General features: G+C 39.1%; 1 protein-coding gene across 1 annotated transcript in view; it reads right to left on the bottom strand.

The window, feature by feature from the left end:
• LOC134511359 (ubiquitin-conjugating enzyme E2 E2) overlaps window positions 1-20,269 on the bottom strand; it is a 225,410-nt gene that overhangs the window by 72,428 nt on the left and 132,713 nt on the right. The gene's annotated exons all lie outside the window — the stretch shown is intronic.

Below are 20,269 nucleotides of genomic sequence, written 5' to 3'. Positions count from 1 at the left end.
TATCAGTATATCAAACCACAAACTCACTGAACACAATAATAACTTGAAGATAGGAATCTAAGGAGACTCAGCTTGTATATTTAGTTGGTTCTCAGGTACACTGTTAAGCTGGAAGAGACAAATATGTTTGGTTTTCCCAGCAATAATAGAGATATAAAAAAAGGTTTATGCAAGAGCTAAAACCCTGAGTGCCAAAAAATTTACATTTCCCAAACAGTGCAGGTACAGAGCCAGGTGGAAAAGAGCATTTTGAGCTGGAACACCCACGCGAAGGGAACGGCTGAGGGTTATTTCAGAGCAGCTACCGGAACAAGGGGGAGCAGCCCAGGCTCTGCCTGGCTGATGGCAACTCCGAGGGAAGAGTGGGACCATGTGGAACACTGAGATGAGTAGCTCTGGGACACCTGGCCACATCTCGTGCACCACCAGGAGCACCCCTTGATCTGTTACTGGTACTCAGAACGCGGGATGTGAGCTCGGTATTTTTGAGAAAGTTTGCTAGCATCATTCATTTGTAAGCCTGGGAGGATTCTTCCCGAACAATGAATTTACTCAAGTGTGCATTATTTTGGTACCAAGACATTTCTACTTGGCAGAGGCTTAGTGAGTATACAACTACAGGGCTTTATTGATACCTGTAGCAGTGTAGTTATTTCCTTTGCTAAAGCAAAACAATACACACGTGTAAGGAACCTCTGTATCAGTATAAGTGAACTACACGATGGCAACTGTTTTAAATGCATGTATGGATTTAATTAAAGTGATAACATTTTATAATGTAAATAATGCAAAAACAATCAGTGATAACCAGCCATAATTTACGCTGTAACAAAAATAGTAAAAACAGGCAGTAAAACCATGTGCTATTTCAATTACAAGTGCTTCTGTTTTTCCTGACAGTGAAGCACTTCATACAAATATTGCACTTTCAGTGCTCAGTGCTAAAGTCTACAACGGAGAATCAAGATGACAGAGCAATCGGAGTTTATTCTTCCCTCTTCTTACTCTCCCATGAAGTCTCTTTGTGAAAGCAGTATTCTCTAAAATTGTTTCACGTCAATCAGAGCCCACCGTTTGCAATCTATATATCACACCCTTTTAAAGGCACGACCTTTTAAAGCCTTTTCAAGGCACGACTACTGTAGCTTTGTTTACATCTTTAACACCACACATCTACAAAGTCTATGAGATTATCAAAAGAACACAATACCCATTTCCACTGGATGGGCTAACACCTTTCTTGCCTGTTTTTCTTCTTACTGATATACCTAGTGCTGCATACAGCTTGTAGCCAGTTTATTACTGAGCGACTGGGGGTGTTTTCTGCAGCAGCAGGAGATTAGTTTGTGTTTGTTGTTAAATGTGCGAAGGGATTTGGGTCCGGCAATGCTGAGGGTCATTATTTCTCATCCTAAAGGCCTGGCATCCAGACCGATCTGCTTCGGACCAGGTTAGGTGCCTGAGGTCCCTGCCCGTGGCAGAATTGGACGCCCCGGAAAGGAATTCAGCAGAGCAGACAGTAAGGCTGAGCGGGGAGCTGTCGAAACTAGCCAAGAGAAACACTGAGGGAAGGGTGTGCCTCAAATTCTTCTCCTTTTGCAGCTTAGGTATCTTTTTTAAGGCCTGCAAGGCAGTGCCTATGTCAGATAGGGTTTCAAAGCCCCAAATCCACCCGAACTTGTTCAGGTGCCTCGCTTCCTCCTTTCACAACCAGAACGCCATAGGTGCCTACTCTTAAAATGCTGTTGCAGGGTCAGGACACAGAGGACGCGGGGAGCCCTGGTTTAATTCCTGCCTCAGCCTGACATCATCCAAACCTGCTCTTCTCACTTCCCAGCAGAGTGTTCCAACACCATCGTGCTGGGGAAAAACCAGGGGTGGGAGAGAGGAAGGGGTCACCGGCCCCCTTCTGCCTAAATTGTGCCAGTACTGCAATGAAGGCAATTTACTTAGTTAAGGCAAAAGGCAGTTTACAGTAGTCTCTTGCTTTTTTGCACAAAAGTCAAGTCTATTGCTTTTTAGATTATATTACCCACTACTCTCGTACTCTTATTCCCTTGGTGTGTCACAGTCTCTTGGGATTCTTCACACTTCTATTTAAATTCCAGGGACACGCTGCTTAGCAGTGACATTCAATTAGTTCTCCACTTAATAAATAACTGTATATAATTGAATATCTTTGTAAGTATTAAACACAGAATATATTCATTGTTAAAATTTAAAATCTTTAGTTATATGCTTGGAGCCAGTGAATGGCATTGTTCACGTTAAAATAAAATCAAGGGATTACAACACAGAATGCTTATGTTTAGAAATGGACCATTTGCAATTTCAGAAAATAGATAATTTACAAAGTTTAAAATAAAATGCATGATTGCATTGTTCTAAGCATTGAGAGACTGAACAAAAGGCTTCCGCTTTCTTATCAGCATCAATTATGGCATGAGTATGAATAATATGAATTGTGATTGAATCATTACTAACCATTTTTGCATAAATTTCCAGTTTCACTTCACCAATATAACATTTTTATAAAAGATAAAATTATAATTCTTCTAAAAGCCATAAAGAGAAACCACGGAGCTCAATCTGTGACAATTATGAAGAAGAAGATACAGATGATCTCTCTATCCCTAACAGTTATAGCTAATAACACCCCCGGATTGTACTTCCCAGCCACCATCCCACACGCAGAATTGGGACAAAGTTTTTCTTCTGCAGTGACTTCAGGTGGTCCTTCTTACACTTTCAAGATGCTCAGAGTCTGGGGACCAGGTCTGCCACACAAACTGGGTGCCAGCAGGATTTGTTTGCTCTTTCAAGAAGCCTCAGCAGGTGCAGAAAGAGAAGCTGGCTTGGTTTTGGCATGTGTTACAGGGATATACCCGGTTACACCAAAACCTGAAAAGGATCTGGTGGGAGGACAGAAATTGTGGTGTTATGTGTGTGTGTGTGAGAAGTAACCAGGCTGGACATTGCAGCCTTTTAATGTAGGCAACAGGGGAAGAGTGATCACTCCTGTGTTAATTATGGAGCCAGCAGATCATTCAGCAGCTAATATCTCTTTTGTCTGGAAGGTGACTTGAAACGGTGACAGCAGATGATGATTACCATATAAACAGTATACATTTCCATACCTTTCAAATGTAAGCCTTAATTTGGACCAGGAAAAAGATGAGATTAAAAGAAACTTGCACTTAAAGCATATGATAATCAATCAATCACCCAGAAAAAAAATATGTTTGATTATATGTATTGTGTTACTTAAGTGTTCTTTGAAGGCAGATGAGATGAAACGTATGTTTAAATATGTCAAATGTGTTCAAGGAACATTTTAAACAGCTATTGTACACCGAGATGTCATAAGGGATGGGCTCATGGGACTGTAGGCTTGTGCCTGCTTTTCAAAGTGGGATACGCCGAGAGGCTGGACTCCAGGTTGCATAAATCACTCCACACATGCGCATATGGGGACCAGGGACTGTGGCACAGCCATTTTGCTACATTTTCAAGTGAAAGTATTGTTTTTTCCAGAAGTTATTTAACACACTGAAAGAAGCCACGGAATGCAGGAGGAAGCAATGTAATACCGTGTTTGATAACGATTTCTCTCCAGGTTTGTGCAGTTATCCCTCTAAGGATCATCTTTTGTGAGGTTTTCTTTAGGAGAGTCTTAATTGGTAAAAAGGCTTTTAGTTTTTCTGTTCTCTGATGTTTATAATTTTTGTCATGTATCAAAGGGACTACTGATGCATATAAATCATTAGACAAAATCCAATGAAGGACAATGCAGATGTTTAACTGTAAACACCTGCCATAAATCTTTCAAGGAACCCTGGAAAGTAGGGGGCACCGAGATTTATCAGGGTCTTACTTGTGGAGGCATCCTCATTTGAATAAAACTAAGTGAAGCACAAAGGAAAGATTTGTGAGACCAAAATATTGTGTTATTATTACAAGGAGGAGTTTTTTCTATCACATGAAAAATGAGTGACAAGTGTAAGCCAGTTTTCCTGCTTTACTTAAATGAAAACAACAAGTTGCATGGTTACTTAATCGCCTTCCAAAAGAAATTTTGTACAAAGGCTCCAAATTTCTTTACGCCACATGAAAGAATCAAGCAGCCCAGGTGAACATTCAGACTTTTGACGCTCCCTGTAAAAATTAAGTTAACTGTGTGGAGATGAAAACAGAGCCCTGCCCAGTAACAATGCCTGAAGATGCTGCACAGACAATTCCAACCTACTGAAAGAGAAAAACAATCAGCGTCTAAGAAATCTGCAGAAGACAAGGAAGAAGCTGATTATGGAGAGGTGTTTTACAGTCCTGTTTTACCACCCAACAAGGACACTAGGAGGAATGCCCGATGGCTGGAATACCTGCATAAGCAAACACACTGATAATCAGTCAAGTTTACAGATAAATTAGTATGGCTTTCCTAGTGAATTCAGCTGTTTCGAAAGCTTAAATTATGGCTGATAGCTGTAGGATGTTCTCCTTTACAGAGCTGTGCTATCAAATGTGCAGTTAAAATCTAACCTACTTATTCCACACCATTTAGGTGGATCTACCCGAGGAGCTGGATGGAGCTCCTTGAACATCCAGGGGTAGTGACACAGGATCTTATTATGCAGAGCGCTGCCCCCATGTATCTGGGCTCTATGGTGTTACTCAAAATGAAACAAGCATTTCCTAGGCTTCCTCGTGTTTAGCTGTTCTGTATGACATTTGCTTTCTGAGCACTGCTTCCCCCTTCTCTTACCATGCTCGTGTGGTTTTATGCAGTCTTGCCGATTTGCACTGCCGCCTTCTTGTAGACTGTCTTTTGCAGGCTAGTGTGAGCGGCTGCTACGCCAATCGGGAGGCTCTTTATGGAGGACACCCCTTTGTGCTGCTGCTTCCCACTACTTTCTGTGCACACTTCCGAAACTACAGCCAAGCCGTGTAATTTTGTACTCAGAAGCTACATGCAGAGCTTTTTCCAACTCTAAGGATTCATTCCTTCCTGGAACTTGTAAGGGTATTAACTTCTTAAAAACACATTTTTCAAAACAACTCTTTAAGAATTAAGAATTTAGATATTGCTGTGGCCATTATCACCCCTTTGCATGAAGGTGTTGGCAACGAGCTTCGTCCTGTAGCGTATCAGGACCAGCCCCACTGGCACATGTGGGCACAAATACTTAACTACACAACGACACCTACAATCCATGACGATCTCTCCCTCCCCATGGTGCCAAGTATAGCCATCACCCTCACCGGGCCTAGGATGGGGAAGGGGCGAATGTGCCACGACCCTTCATCCTCCATATGGCCAAGGAGGTGGACCCGGTCTACGGGAGCCCGGGGAGACACCGTACCGCGTGAGCAGGTTAGTGCAGGGCCATGTGTTAGCACTTGCGATGGTCTCTTCTGCTCTCCTGAGATTTTTTATGGCTTTCTCGATGATGTTCAGCTTGGTACTAATCAGGGGTTGCAATGAAACTTTTGGCGTGAATTCGTGGACTACATTTCTTACTCAGAGCATTCTTTCTTTTGTAAAGGTAGCGTAAAACCCATACCATATCTATGTAATACTTTTTTGGAGTAGCCTTTACTAATCTTAAAACCAACTGCACCAAACATCCTCATCACTGTTTTCATTAGGGACACCATGCCATACCAAGATGTAATTTGTTTTTTTTTTTTTTTTTAATATCCATTTTTTCCCATAACTTTTTTACTGTAATGCTCAATAAATACTTAAGTGCCAGCATGAAGTGGATTATTGTTAACATGTTGCAGGAAAATTGCACAGTGCTAAAGCTTGCAATAAAAATAAGCAGAACGCCCACTGTTAATACACTGTAGTTAAGTGTATTTGCTGTTTTCAAAAGCATTAACTCCCACACAAATAGCAGTGCTATTTTGTCCAATATATTATTATCAGACAGTGAAAATCAGTTGGGGACTATCTAAAGCCTTTATGCCCATATGTATTAAAACAAAATTGTTTCACAGAATTAGGAAATTGTGTAGGGACAGCACTTAAGATTTTACTAGGTGTAAACAAATAATAATAATAATAAAAAATTATGAAATTACATACTAGTCGTACAAATGACTCTTCCCTGTTCCCCACCTGATATTCAAAATCATTGAAAAAAAATATCTTTTTTTCTCCACCTCTCACTTTTTATTGTATTTTCTGTCTCATTAGCTGGTGAGACTTCAGAAATTTTGAGCTCTTGTACTTTTCCCTTCACTGGAGTGGGAAAACTAATATTGGATAAAAATGATACATAAGAAGAAGCAATTGTTAATTATCCTAATGTGGCAGTGGAAGCCCTTCACGAATCTACTGATTATCCTTTTGTTTCTACTTCCTGTTCATCTGTCTCAGCAGCGACATCATGAAAATAATAATAATTTGCACCCAGATTCTCAAAGTGGTTTGCAAATATTAATTAATTGCAAACCTAATTAAGCCTCTGAGACACATTTTATGCTCTTATTGTGCTCTGGAGACCTACGTGCATCTTTCCTTAAAGGATATTTCTTCTCCTTATGGGGCTATTCAAAACTCTCTGAAGTTAAGGGGGGGAAAAAAAAAAAGAAAATTGAGGGGCAGGAGAGAGGGAGGGAGGGAAGGGAGGAGAGAACAAGCCCTTCTTATTTTACTAGGTGTTGTACTGGGCTCTACCTGACATGGGAAAAATGCTGTTTTCATAGCATCTTCTGTTAGCAGGAAGCAGGAGTATTAAAGACAACTATGTTTTGTCCTGAGGTACTGCTATGTGACAGAAAGTAAAAATATGACTAAAGTGGTAAATACTGGCAAACTGTGTCTTAATTTTAGGTGTTCTCAGATGATGACTGTCATCTGGCGCCCAGCAAGTTCTGCTTCACACGTGGCTGTGGTTTTAGGTTTGGACTGAGCTGCAGGGGTGCGCTGTCACGCAGGAGGACACGCTGTCACATAGCAGGTGTCAGCCCTGCCACATCCCCTTTCTGGTGTCAAACTGTCACTATGCTCAAATAACAACTTTTCAACAACAGTAACACAAAAATGTTTTAAAACTCATCTTCTAGCGAAGCTACTGAGGATTTTCCTTTCTTTTGGGGAAGCATACTTTGGTGTAAAGCCAGGATGCGTCCCCCTTGGAATAACTATTACCTCCTCTTTTTGTTATGATGCTCTTACTTCCTTTTCAGAAAATCCCAAATCAAAATACAGAAAATACTACTCGTTAGCTTTTTCCTCACTTTAACATCATAGATAGTCAGGTAACTCTGCCCTGCAGGCACTATTCTTCCAACTTCAAAAATCAGGAAAGAATTATTTCAGTCCTAACAAAGCTGCCATTTAACTTTTATCCTGTTACAGTAAGAGCCACCAGAAGAACAGGCCAATTAGAGCCAGCAAACAATGAGCTTCAAATCCCTGATCATCACCAAAATAACTGTTCGTCCTAATGGAAATAATATGCTTCCATAACATAGGTGGTTTTCCAAGGGGAAAAAAACTACACAGTGCCCCAGATGTCTTACCAAAATAAAAAAATTCCTCCTATAAACAGCAGCCAGGCTGATAAACAGCAACACAAGAACTAGAGCTCAAGTGGTGTTTAGGACACCGCAGGAGTGCAGAAAATTCAGGTAAAGTTGGGATGACAAGTTTAAGACATTTTCTTTAAAACTGAAATAATTAAAAATGTTTGAAATCAACCAGCCTGATTAGCAGAATGCGAAAATGTGAGTATTCTTTGAAAACCTCAATCTTATTTTAAAAATTCTTATTTTTTTCCTTTCTTCACCTAATAGCCTTAAAATGGACTGCGTAGTGGTCGAAAGGATTTACAAATAATCTATTCAATTAATTCTACCAAAAGCACGCTCATGAGTATCTGACTTCTAAAATGAAAGCAACTTCTCTGATATTTTGGTAAAAATTAGTAATTTGCTTTACTCATTTTGTTTCTGAGAAGTTGAACAGATGACAGCGGTTCTGTTCCTCCTAGTGTTTCCACATTTTGGAATACAAAACTAGGGATAATGTTTTAGAGGAGAAACTGACATGAGATGAAATAGCTGAATGCATTGAAGGATTTAATAAAATGATAAAAAGATAAAACAAAACAACTTGTAGCTTTTTCACACAATCATTCCATAAATCTTTAAACCCTTTTTTTTTTTTTATTAAAAAACAACCTACAGGCTTATAAACCAGACCACGATTCTTTCAGAAACTGAAAGCCTGAGATTTGAAGCTGTATGAGAGCCTTGCAGAAAGGGAGTTGTAATACGCTGGCAATGATCTCTGCAGCAGCAGATGGCAGGACTAACTCCGTCTCTTACCTTTATTCACCATATGCCATGTGACTGATTAAACTGTATTTATGTAGCAAAAAATAATATAAAACACCACACATAACTACAGTTCTTCAGTGCACACCATCCCACTAAATTTTTTCTGTGTTCTGGTAATCCATCTGCAAACCTCATGCATTTTTGTCCAGGTTTCCACTCCCTGTGTGAACTTGCTTTATGTTTCTGCACCCCTGCAAAATAACACATACTCCAAACTGTTAAAGCTGCGATTTTCCTATCTGGCTGAGTAAACACAGCTGATTCTAGAAGAGGAGGGAAGACCTGTAGAAAGGATGGAGGCACTTCAGAAGGTATTGGCAATTCAACAGGTGGCAACTTTATTTCTCGGCAAGAATCCGTAGTGCCATGCGGTGTGGGAAGAATATCACCGCATCTTTCATTTGAGAATGAGTTTCTTCTATTTTGACTGATTTGGTCACCGCAGGGACCAGACAGGTGAGCGTCAGATCAGCTCTCCATACACCTTGCACATCCTTACACAATGGCTTTTCCCTTTCTCCTCCAAATATCCAACACCTTTGTTTCTCTTCCCCTTCTCCTCCAAATACCAGCCTTCATGCCTCCCATCTCCTCCAGCAGCGCTCCTGCTCACCTCCATGGCGAACGTGGCACCACCTGCCCATGGCGAGCTGGGTGCTGCCTGCCCCACTGCAAGGCATGGTGGTGCCCCACACCTCCCGCCCCAGCCACCCACAGTACCACCGGAGTGAAGACAGAAGTGGACGTGCATCACTGCTTTGGGCCTAAACCGTCGGTGATGTGCTCTAACTTGTCTTAATCAACATGCAGTCATTTATTTGGCTGAACTCTGCCGAGCCTGGCAGGTAGTCCAGGGCATCCCTGGGGCTGCTGATTTCGAGCTCGGTCCTGGCGCGTGGTCTAGGCAAGCCGTCCCCTGAGGAGTTCTCCCCGTGTTGGTCTTTCAATCGCAAAAAATGGCAATACTCAATAAGAAAACTGTGAATGGCCTGTAGATCTGAGGTGAAGTTTAATTTGCTTCACTCTGATCTGATTTTCTCATTCTCAGAGTAGATATTAGGAAGAAATTCTTTACTGTGAGGGTGGTGAGGCACTGGAACAGGTTGCCCAGAGAAGTTGTGCATGCCCCATCCCTGGAAGTGTTCAAGGCCAGGCTGGATGGGGCTTTGAGCAGCCTGGTCTAGTGGGAGGTGTCCCTGACCAGGGCAGGGGGTTGGAACTAGATGATCTTTAATGTCCCTTCCAACTCTGACCATTCTGTGATTCTATGATTTCCCTGAGTGAGGTGAGGACCTTGCTGATGAAGGCTCCACTGATGCCAGTTATCCAACTGGGCCCAGGCTGAAGTGGCTTGGTAGTTAAGAGTGGATGTGGGAAGATTAAGAAAAAACACAGAGACCACCAGGACTAATGTGGAGGAAGGCAGCAGGCCAGAAAAAGCGTGGGAGAAAGACATCAGATATCCACCCAGCCAATTCTATTTAAACGAGGGAAAACCTCACTCTCAAATAAGTGAGCTAAGACTTCTCTGCAAAACTGACAGACTCAGCAAACTGGGAACAACTGGTTCCAGTGATTGCACCGACCAAGAGCTCCTCAGTTTGACTTCAGCAGGGATTTACTGTCTGTATCAGCTGACAATTGTAGCCCATTGTTAAAAACTGCTTCTAACAGCTTTGTGCCATTATTCTTTGTCTTGATATCTTCCCAGACTGGGAATAATTCCTTCCTTCATCTACACAGTTACTCCGAAAGTATTTATAGATGATAATTGGGTCTCTTCCTTCTATCCTACTGAGTTTTCTCTAGGCCGTAGGACTGTCTTATGATTTGCTATATTATCCTACCCTTCAATCACATTGCTATTTAAAAAAAATGCAGCTTCAGTTATAAAGGCAATCAGAACCACGTTAATACTTCTGATGTTGCAGGATCCGATAATGCAAAATACACATTTATAAACTGTGGAAAATAAAGTCTAAAAAGAGAAAGTGAAATAAAATATCTCTCTCTCCACATTCAAAAGCTTCTGTGGATGGGGTCTGTGAATATTCATTATACAGGTAGAAATTTCTGTTAGTTAACGCCAATAAAATACACACAGGAAAATATAACAAAGATTTTAATAATGTTCAGCAATCAACTCAGTGAAGCTTCTGCTAGTTTTTATATCAGTTGCTGGCTTTTTATAAAATATTCCAAATCACTTAAACATACAATTGAAATGGTGAATCAGAATGTCTTGCCAAAACGTCTTCGAGGATATAGATAATTTGAACTACGCACATCTTGTTTTTAATTCCAATATGTTATTAATTCTCCTTCCTCTACAACTATAAGTAATAAAACAGATTCTTATTTTAGCTAGCTCTGGATTAAATGCGGAGTATTCTCATTGAAAATTTCAGTTTTAAAAGAAGGCCTTAAGTACCTTGATTAAAGAAAAAGAAGTATTACGGTTTTGTGGGTTTTTTTTAGGGGTTTGGACTCATAAAACTTTGGCACCATACGTAAGGCTAACACAAATTTGGAAGAGGTGTACTAATCTGAAACAGGTATTTAAAAACTGGATTAAAATTTCCCCGTTCCACAGAAACCAACACAAACTAGCAAAGCTAATGAAACTGTCCCTATAAAAAGTTCCTCATCCTATTTAACACTGCCAGATTTCAGACTATTCATGAACTATTTTCAACACTCCCAAAGATGGTTTCATGTTGCCAGGGTTTTTTCACTCTCCCCTTTCCAAAAAATGAAATTAGACTCTTTTCCATGCTGACTGTCTACCAGTTTATTTGGTGATAGATTATTATTAACTATCTTCAAAAGAAGAAAACACTTTTTTATTTGCACACATCTGGTAGTGATATTCCTGGGTCTAGACAAGTGAACTAGGAGTTAGACAAGATATGTGACTGAACTTAGTTCTGTATTTCCAAAAGAATAATAAGGTGAAACTTTAGAAATGTAGTTCAGTACAGTTAAAAAAAATAAAAAAATGCTACTCAAATGTTTTATTTAAGCCTTTGGAAATTGAAATAGGGATTCTTGCCATCTATAGTGATTCAGTAAAATAAAACAATTCCCATCAAATTAACAAAAAAAATTAACTGAAACAAAACCCCCACTCTAGTTAAGTGAAAGAATAAATAATGACTAACCTGATTTGTTATAAAAACATATGGAAAACCCCTCATCTTTTATTCATAGATCTAGGAAGTCTAACATCCTGCATTCAGATTTGTTTCCTTGTCTCTACATTATGAGGCATGAGATTATCGGTAAGATTTACCCTGGACAAATCACAGGCAGATTCCCAATCCACTTAAACTATTAACTCCATGGATTACATGTGTTATGTGAAAAAAATAAACAAACAAAACTGAGACCTCCTGAACATAAATACAGTATTTTTTTAAAAAGCCCCAGACAGCTCTACCAAGTGGGAGAACAATTTGTCTAAGAGTAGATCAGTTTTGGACCTAAATGTCTTTATCCCATATAATGACAAAAATACTAGAGTAAAGTGGTATTATTATGTATTGTTCTCCTCATTAAAAATTATCAACAGTCTGGCTTTATACCTCTTGCAAAACTATAACGATCAGACAATTATCTAAGAACTTGCTCTTAGCTATCGCGGTTTGGAATCTTTAATTATTTATTAGTTTTTAATGACCTGTAAAGCATTAAATTTATTTTATTATTTTATATACACGCATTATATGGCTTTAGCATACCATACACTCTATTTATCTATATGACTTATTTGTGAATTTAAGAATTGTACTAGATCCAATGCAATCATAATACAAACTGCTAATCTGACAACAATAAAATTTATATAACGTCCCAATGGCACAGATGTCAGGTAAATACAACTTATTTTCTCACACCTGAGCCATGGCTCCGGTAACATCTCAAACCGTGCAGAGACTCATCAGATGTAAGTCTATTCCCACCAACTCCAAGTAGGTCACCTGCATAAACCCCATTTCTTAGAATTTGCTAAGGCAACAAGGATTTTATCATAATATTTAGAATTAAACTGATTATCTTCAGAAATCTCCCCAAATCCTTCCAGCTAGTTACATGAGACAGTTGTTACAGTGTCTTTCCTCCGTGGAGGACTATGATATCTTAGTTCTGTTTTTTCACAGCTTAGAAAAACCTACAGTGCTTTAGTTCATTTACTTTGCTCCTGTAGTTTTAAATAAAACACTGCCTTGGGCTAAGGAACTTGTGGTAATGATAACACAAGGTTACAAAAATTAGTCCAGTTAGTAGAAACCAGATTAAGACTGTCTTAATCTAAATACCAGACCCCAGATTTCCACTATTACACATTTTTATATGTATTTATCTCAATGAAAACAAATTACTATCTTTTTTTATCACCTCCATTTTTCCTGGAGAACAGATGATACTCAGCGTAATCAACCCAAACTTCCTATTTATAAAAATCCTCCGAAAACAACGAAAGCCCTGGGATTTAAAGTATAACAGAAACGGTATTATTTGTGTGTCTTGGACTGAGTTATAACCATGAGGCAAGTACCGAAAATACTCCTGAGAAGTCTGTATCACACCGGAGATGGGCTGTGAAGGCAGAAGAACGTGGAGCTCTAGCTCATGTTAGGTTACTGAGTGGGGGTCTGCAGTCACTGAATGGGGCCAGGACACAGGTACGGGAAGAGGGAGGAAGGGCAAGGTAAACCCAATGAGGACAGCTGTTGCTCTGAAAGAATCTTAATAGGAACTTCTCAAAATCATCTGTAAAACGGACCTCCTCTAGCCAAAAACACTGCAGCGAGGAAAGCCTGCATCTTGCATCAGTGGGAACCAGCCTGTGTCCTCACCTGCTGAGCTGCACAACGCCCACGTGCAGCTTTTGGAAAATACACAATGTCTTCGGGAAGCGTATATGTATTTTTAATCATCTTTCAATGCATGTCAGTAGGGATCAAAGCCAGCTGCTCATGAGTGGTGATGTCCATTTGGAACACTGCAAGCATTTCATCATTAGCAGTCTGGGGTCCTGTTTTCAATTTGGTTAAATTTTCTGGAGTTCGTTCAGCATGACGATATTTTTAATAGAGTCCTGTAACATTACACGTATCAATGTACAAAACGGGAAATAAGAGGATCTCAAAGCAAGCCCCTAGAAGTGATGTACCCTGAGAGCATTGGGAGTGGGGGGCAGAACTAGTTGCTTACTGTTTTCTAACGATGAGGCATTATGCTCATGAATGTGAATGTGTTCTGTTTGGATCATACGAGGCTCAAACATACCTGGATTCAGCAATCAGCAAACAAAACCCGCTGAGCTAAAGGGCAAAGATAGCAGTTTACTTGTCTGTGAAATAGAAATTTCAACGGTAAGGCTCTAGACTCTTTCAACTGAAAAGTGTGTAAAATTAAATAAACATTCCTAAGCCCAAACCACTGATTTATAACAAATTGTATATGTTTTATATAATTTTTAAATAAGCTTTTATGCATTTGTCTGCTGTTTCTCCTGATTATAGTAATGTAGAATGATAATTCGTTGGAGTAAACAAGGTAATTAAAAACTGTACCTAGAAAGTGTCCTATTTACACCTCATTTTTTTCTCTCTGCCTTTCAGTCGATTTTTTAAGCATTTTTTCAAGCCTATAGCCTTTCTTTCTCCCTAAAATATTTTAAAACAGTCCAGGAATAAACAAACAAACAAAAGAAAACTACATGGCCAAAAAGAAACACATTTTTTAAGTTTTTGACCCATCTTCATCTCAGTTCTGGGGAACTCCAAGCACGCAACAAATCGTATGCAGCAAGAGGCCCACTGCTCAAGTTTGGCTGAAGACTGCTCTTTGCCATTGTGGAATAATTACTAAATTGGCCAAGAATACAAAAATACAGCATTGTTCACACATTAAGGAAAGTCATAAAATCGAGAGGCTTCTGAGGTAGAATACAGCCGCAGCTAGCACATGAAGAATGCAACATCTGTGATTCCCTGTACAAGGTTGTTTGCGAAACTACACGAGGGATGGAACGGAACACGCTTGTTCCGTGGCCTTCCCTTGTGACGAATAGCAGATATGGGGACGAGATGGTACTACGGAACTGATAAGTGGCCTACACGCTACCCGAGCCAACATTTCGTCAAATGTTGATGAAATGCTGTCCTTTTGTGCGAACTTTGCTCACCACAATGTACCAAAACACACCTCCATCCCGGAGGCTATCCGCCCCCGAGGCGTGAACACTCCTCCTTGAATACATTAATCATAATAAAAGTACGTATGACTAAAGTCACTCAAACTCCACTTTGAAGATAAAAAAATAATATAAAAATAGCCCAAGAGAGAGGGGATGTCAGGGAAGACACCATCGCGAAGAATTCCACCGCTGATTTCCGGGATCAGTCGACGGGCTGAGCCTCTCTTCCCCCCCATAGGGACGCCTTTGGGTAAGACTTCGATTACACCGAGCGCTTTCTCGGGGACTTAGAAATTTCTCTAGAGAATCTCTACCCTACATTTATAGCCAGGCTGTATCGTTTATAATTTTGTCGCGCGTTTGTATACTTAGCAATATCTTTATTTGCACGTGCTTTGCAGACAGTGTATTTATCACCGGCAATCCAAAAGAACCTGTATATCTGTTGTTTAAATAAACTGCACTGTTTAAGTAGCTAGCCGTTTCGCTTTCTCACTGAACGCGACCAAAACTTGAGAGAGGCCGTGCTAGTTCAGGAGTACGACTAGACTGAAGGTGCAGTCCACTATTAGTGTATCCAAATCGTAATAGTTTAATACACATTAAACGCGATTGGACTGATAGTGCTGAATTGGGCATCACTCAGAATTTAAACCTAGCCGCACCTAGCCTCCCACCTCGGTGAGGAGTGTTAGAACGCAAGGGGGTTTATCTTCTGCCAAAACCGCTTGGCCCCGTTTCACGCAACAGCCATCAACCATTTGATCTGTATCTCTTCCTTTTAGCATTTCTCGTCTGAATACACAAGCTTTTCAGGAATGAAATGATTTTTGCACAAAACAAAATTGTACTCCAGATTTAAGTTACACAGTGGCACTTTCTTGAATGAATCAGCTTTAGCTTCTTTCTTCAACTAGTTTACCATAACCCGCCCCCCCCGATCTGCCCCACTTCTTGTTGCATGAAGATGCTTTTCATGTAGTAGCATGGATATCAGACTAAATGAAATATTCTGCTGCCTGATATCATCTATCCTTAAAGGACTAAATTATTTATTTGTACCTTCTATGATATCCTGCACTTTTTCTCCTAAATACTTTGAAGTTGTTTTAAAAAAGCAATAATTTAAAATTCTTGTGCTCCTTTTCATTTGTGGCACAACCTTACAACTCTTTTAAAGGTAGCTATTTAAATTTCCTTTGTGGTTATTTCAGTGGTATTATAAAAATGAAAAGCAGCCGACTTCTGTATTATTGTAACTGTGCTTTTCTTCTTTTCTTGTAATGCCAAGTTACCAAATCCGTTGTGGTCAGTCTTGAACTATTGACACTACTTACTTTTGATGACTCTGTATGACTTGGTACGAAATGTTTGTATTTTTTCTCTTTTTCTTCTTCTGAATTTATATAATTGAAATGGTAACAATCATAACTATATCGATCACGGCATTTTCAGTCTGTATGTATAGAACTGGATTTTCAAGTAAACTGATATTATATATTCGTTTGCCTATTTTTCCCAAGGCATCAAGAAATAGCGATGCTGATATTAAAGTACAGTGTCTGTATCAACTGGAGGATCTCAACATTATTTCACAAAAGACTGTAATTTTCATTAAAAAAAGGTAGCTCTTTATTAGGTATGCTAATTTTACATCCAGTCATAAAGTAAAGTAGGCATGAAGAGTAGTACCTTAATTTCCTTAATGATCATAAATCATCAAAATGTTTTGTAATCTGAAAAATGAAACATGCCATTGAAGGTAAATTTTCGTAATGAAACATTAAGGTTACACGAACCCCTGTTTTTGCAAGCACACGGTTTATTAACTCACGGTATCAAGGCCTGAACAATACAGGTATTTTAAAGTGAAGATCTGCGTTTAGACAGGTGCTAACTCTTTAATCTCGCTTGTATATTGCTAAACGTATTTTAAGAATTAAAGTATTGTTTGTAAAGTAATGCCAAGTATTGATTTGAATATGGCCAAATTCGGCACTTGGAGACATTAACACAGTCATTATAATATCGTACAAGCTCTTGTTTGCTTTAAAAATTCATAGAAACCCTACATTAGCAGAAGCTTGATCTTCACTATAGCGGGGACTAAATGATCCAGTGCTCAGAAAGCCTTTCTTAGTGCATCAGTCAGTACCTAAGCGTGCACCGTCCCTGGGTAGGTCCTTGACTACATCTCTGTCAGACACGGTCAAAGAACTCAAAACATAAATAACAAAGCTGAATATTTAACCCACGCAATGTTACGCTAAAGATATTCAGAGTGTTTCCCCAAATGGCAGTTACAGTCTTCAAAATATTAAATCAACATAAAGATTGAAATATGTCAAAATTATTGACAGCTGAAGTCAAAGCCATATTAACTTTTATTTTGTTTGAACTTAATTGGGCAGTAATTTTGAAGACTGGATTTTATTAAATATCTTGGGAAATGGTCTTTATCTTTCTCTGTAATGATGAGAAACATCAAACAGAGTAAATAAATACATTTAAGAAATTTACATTTTTTTATGTAATATCTTACTGCGACAACTGAAATACTTCTGGAGTGAGAAACCAAAGGAGTGACTGTCCAAAGAACAAAATACAGAGTTCTAGGTATATGTTTCTTATTGCATTAAGCACTAATGGGTAAACACATTTGATTAAACAGGTCAGAAATGCAGAGCTCAATATCAGTTTATTCTCTTGTAAAATGATTTATTTCAGACATTCTCTACGTATTTCCTGCTTGATCCTGTAAACACATCTTCTTTACTCTCCTGATACTCAGAAACTTCTTCACATAGTGATTCTCATGAGTAAGCGTAAACAGCTATACTGAAAATTTTCCTGCAAAAAGGAGCTTTATTAAAAGAAATTGCTTCAAGGTACCATTTTGCCAGAAACTTAAACTCTGTGAGATTTAGATAGTTCACATTCTACCGATGAAGCCAATAGCTTCCTAAAGCTTTTAATAGCAGTTGCAATTGAAGCAGAGCCTGCAGAGCTCAGTTTTCAGGCTATGAAAGCAAGAGGGTTCTTAGGTCTGGATTTTTAAAGATATTCAGGCATTGATGGCCAAGATAATTTCAGTAACAAAGTTCTGTTTTCAAAAATGACACATGCAGAAATGAAAAAGATGTAAAAAATGACACAAGCCTAACCTCACTGAACGTCACAAACCTTCACTGCTAAAATTCTGTGTTAAAAGTTAGCACGGCTCAAAAAAAGCAGGACTAAATACTTTAAAAACATGATGGCTTACTTCAGAGAAGGGATTACAATATCTGAAAAAAACAGTTCAGACGATACGGCTAAGAAATTGTCTATCCGCAACAAAACAAGACAGAGAAGAAAACTCCTGCATGCACATACATTGGAGGAAAGAATTGTGTTTAAGATGCCTTGATTCAGTGCCTATGCTTCCCTGTCCCCTTGATAATTTTCTTTTTTTTTTTAATAATTCTTAATTAACGCAGATATTATGGAAGTAGTAATCGCTATTTGGTTATGTAATTTGCTTGCATACTGTGGGTAAGCACACAAAGCTACAGAGATAGGCGATGTCTTTATAGTTATTATGTAGCCAGAAGCTTAGATCACCTCAGTTTCCAAACCTATGCTACTGAGAATGTTTTTTTTCTTAAGCATCCTACTAAGTAGACTTGACTGACATCTTCGCAATTCTAGCTCTAAATATTTAGACGACATATATCCTTTTGCTAACACCGACTTATCACAGGGTAGTCAAATAGGTTTAGTACCTCATCTGTCCAGTAACTAGGGCTAAACACACTGATCTCACCAAATCCACAAGAGCTGCTTATTATTTTTCATATAGCAATGACAAGAGGTCCAAATCAAAGGTCCCTTTAGGTAATACAGTCATTGCATTTAATGAAAACACGGTCCCAGACCAAAAAGGTAACACAGTATTTTTCTAAACAAAGGAGAAAGGAGTAGTGAATCATACTAATCTGAAGAAATCTTAATGTAAACTAATTCAAAGAAGCCAGTGTACACATAGGCAAACACATTTTCAAGGAAGAACGAGTTTCTTTCATTTGATCAACTGATGCAGGTGGAGAGAAAAAGCGTGCTTTTAGACAGACACGCTCTTCTTTAATCTACACACACACACACACACTCACCACAGGGCAAGGCAATCGTAATTTATCAGGGATCTGCTCTACAGAGTCCGGACAGATGGAGCAGGGCAGCGTAGGAAGTCAGCCAGTGGGGAAAGCGGGTGACCATGAGAGCTCAGAGCTCTCCTTCTGCACAGGGCTGCCATTCAGTTGCTCAGGGCAGAGCACATTTCAGGCCAATGAAGTTGGTTTTTGATTACAGAATCTATATCAAATGCATTTCAAGCACTGTCTTACACATGCCCATTAAAACGAAAGAGGTGGCACATTAAGAGGTTACAGGTCTGCTCTGACAATCTTTAAGAGGTCATATCCACTACACACAACATCCGTAGAGGAAACACAATGATACACATATCAAAGGGACTAGTTTATTCTGACCATATTGTATTCCTCATGAACAATAGTTACTCCAGTGCCTCGAAGGCTCTCATTATGATAATTTCTTTCCTTGGGTAAAGAGGCGACAGATCTTGGCGAACAGATGAAACACCAGAGTGTTCATTTGCTACTTTAATTGAAACTATCACATCTGATATAATTATGATTTCCTTTTCCTAATATATAACTGAAATTCAGGATCATAGGCGTCGGCCCTTTTCTTTCCCAAATTTTAAAGAAATTGAACTTTTTGTGATTTCCCATAACCATGTTGGTGGAGTTTGATTAGACACAAACACGTATCGCAAGTCATGTTTTTATGAGACTACGAAGCTATGAAAGTATTTCTCAACCTGCTTAATGAAGCAACTGTTAACCAGCAAAAAGAAGATAGCTGTTCAGATACAACTGTGGCTGGAAAGATGACTAAGTAAAAAGAGCAATATTTTTTCTCAGCAGATTTACTCTCTGAAGGAGTTCACAATCTGTTGAGTTTTGCAGCAAAACTACAATCTTTTTACGGCGCTGTATTCACTGGTACTGCAGCATCAGCACAGGCGTGAGAGACAGGGAGCAGTAACTATTATCACCTCACATTTTAACAAGTAGGTGGCAACCATCCCCCAATATGTCTTTGAACTAGGAAACATGAAGGTGAGGAGAGTGCTTTTAAGTGTTATTATCTTCTCGGCTACATCCCACAGAAGCGCTTAAGATGAAATGAGAATCTCCACAGGAAGGGTGTAGTAAAATATAAGAATAGCTTTTTTGTCTATCAACTGACTACGCTATTTCCTAAATAAGTAAAAGTTGGTCATTCTGAATTTTTAGAAGAGTGTTTTTTTTACATTTACAACCACCGCTGCAAAACTGACATACTCACAGAATGTCACGGCTTTTTTTGGTGTTTTTTTTCACACTATTAATAAATGTTTTGTGGAAAGAGATCGCTCAGCTTTTTTGGTAGTACTTTTCAAAATATGCCACTTCTATTAAATTGACCGTGGGTAATTCGGAGCAGACTAAACAATACTAAACTATTTCCATTCATGTTTATTCATTTTCTAAAGGTATCTTAAATTTCATTTGCAGTATTTTTCATCAGTTTTTCTCCTCCTTGGACTCCCAATCTAATATGCTGACAGGTCAGTGGTCTGCTTTTAAATGCTAACTAGGATGACAATAC

This window comes from Chroicocephalus ridibundus, chromosome 2 (assembly GCF_963924245.1).
Source record: "Chroicocephalus ridibundus chromosome 2, bChrRid1.1, whole genome shotgun sequence".
In the NCBI taxonomy this organism is placed as follows: Eukaryota; Metazoa; Chordata; class Aves; order Charadriiformes; family Laridae; genus Chroicocephalus; species Chroicocephalus ridibundus.
The sequence above is the reverse complement of the archived record's forward strand: the minus strand, read 5'-3'. Positions and strand labels throughout refer to the sequence as shown.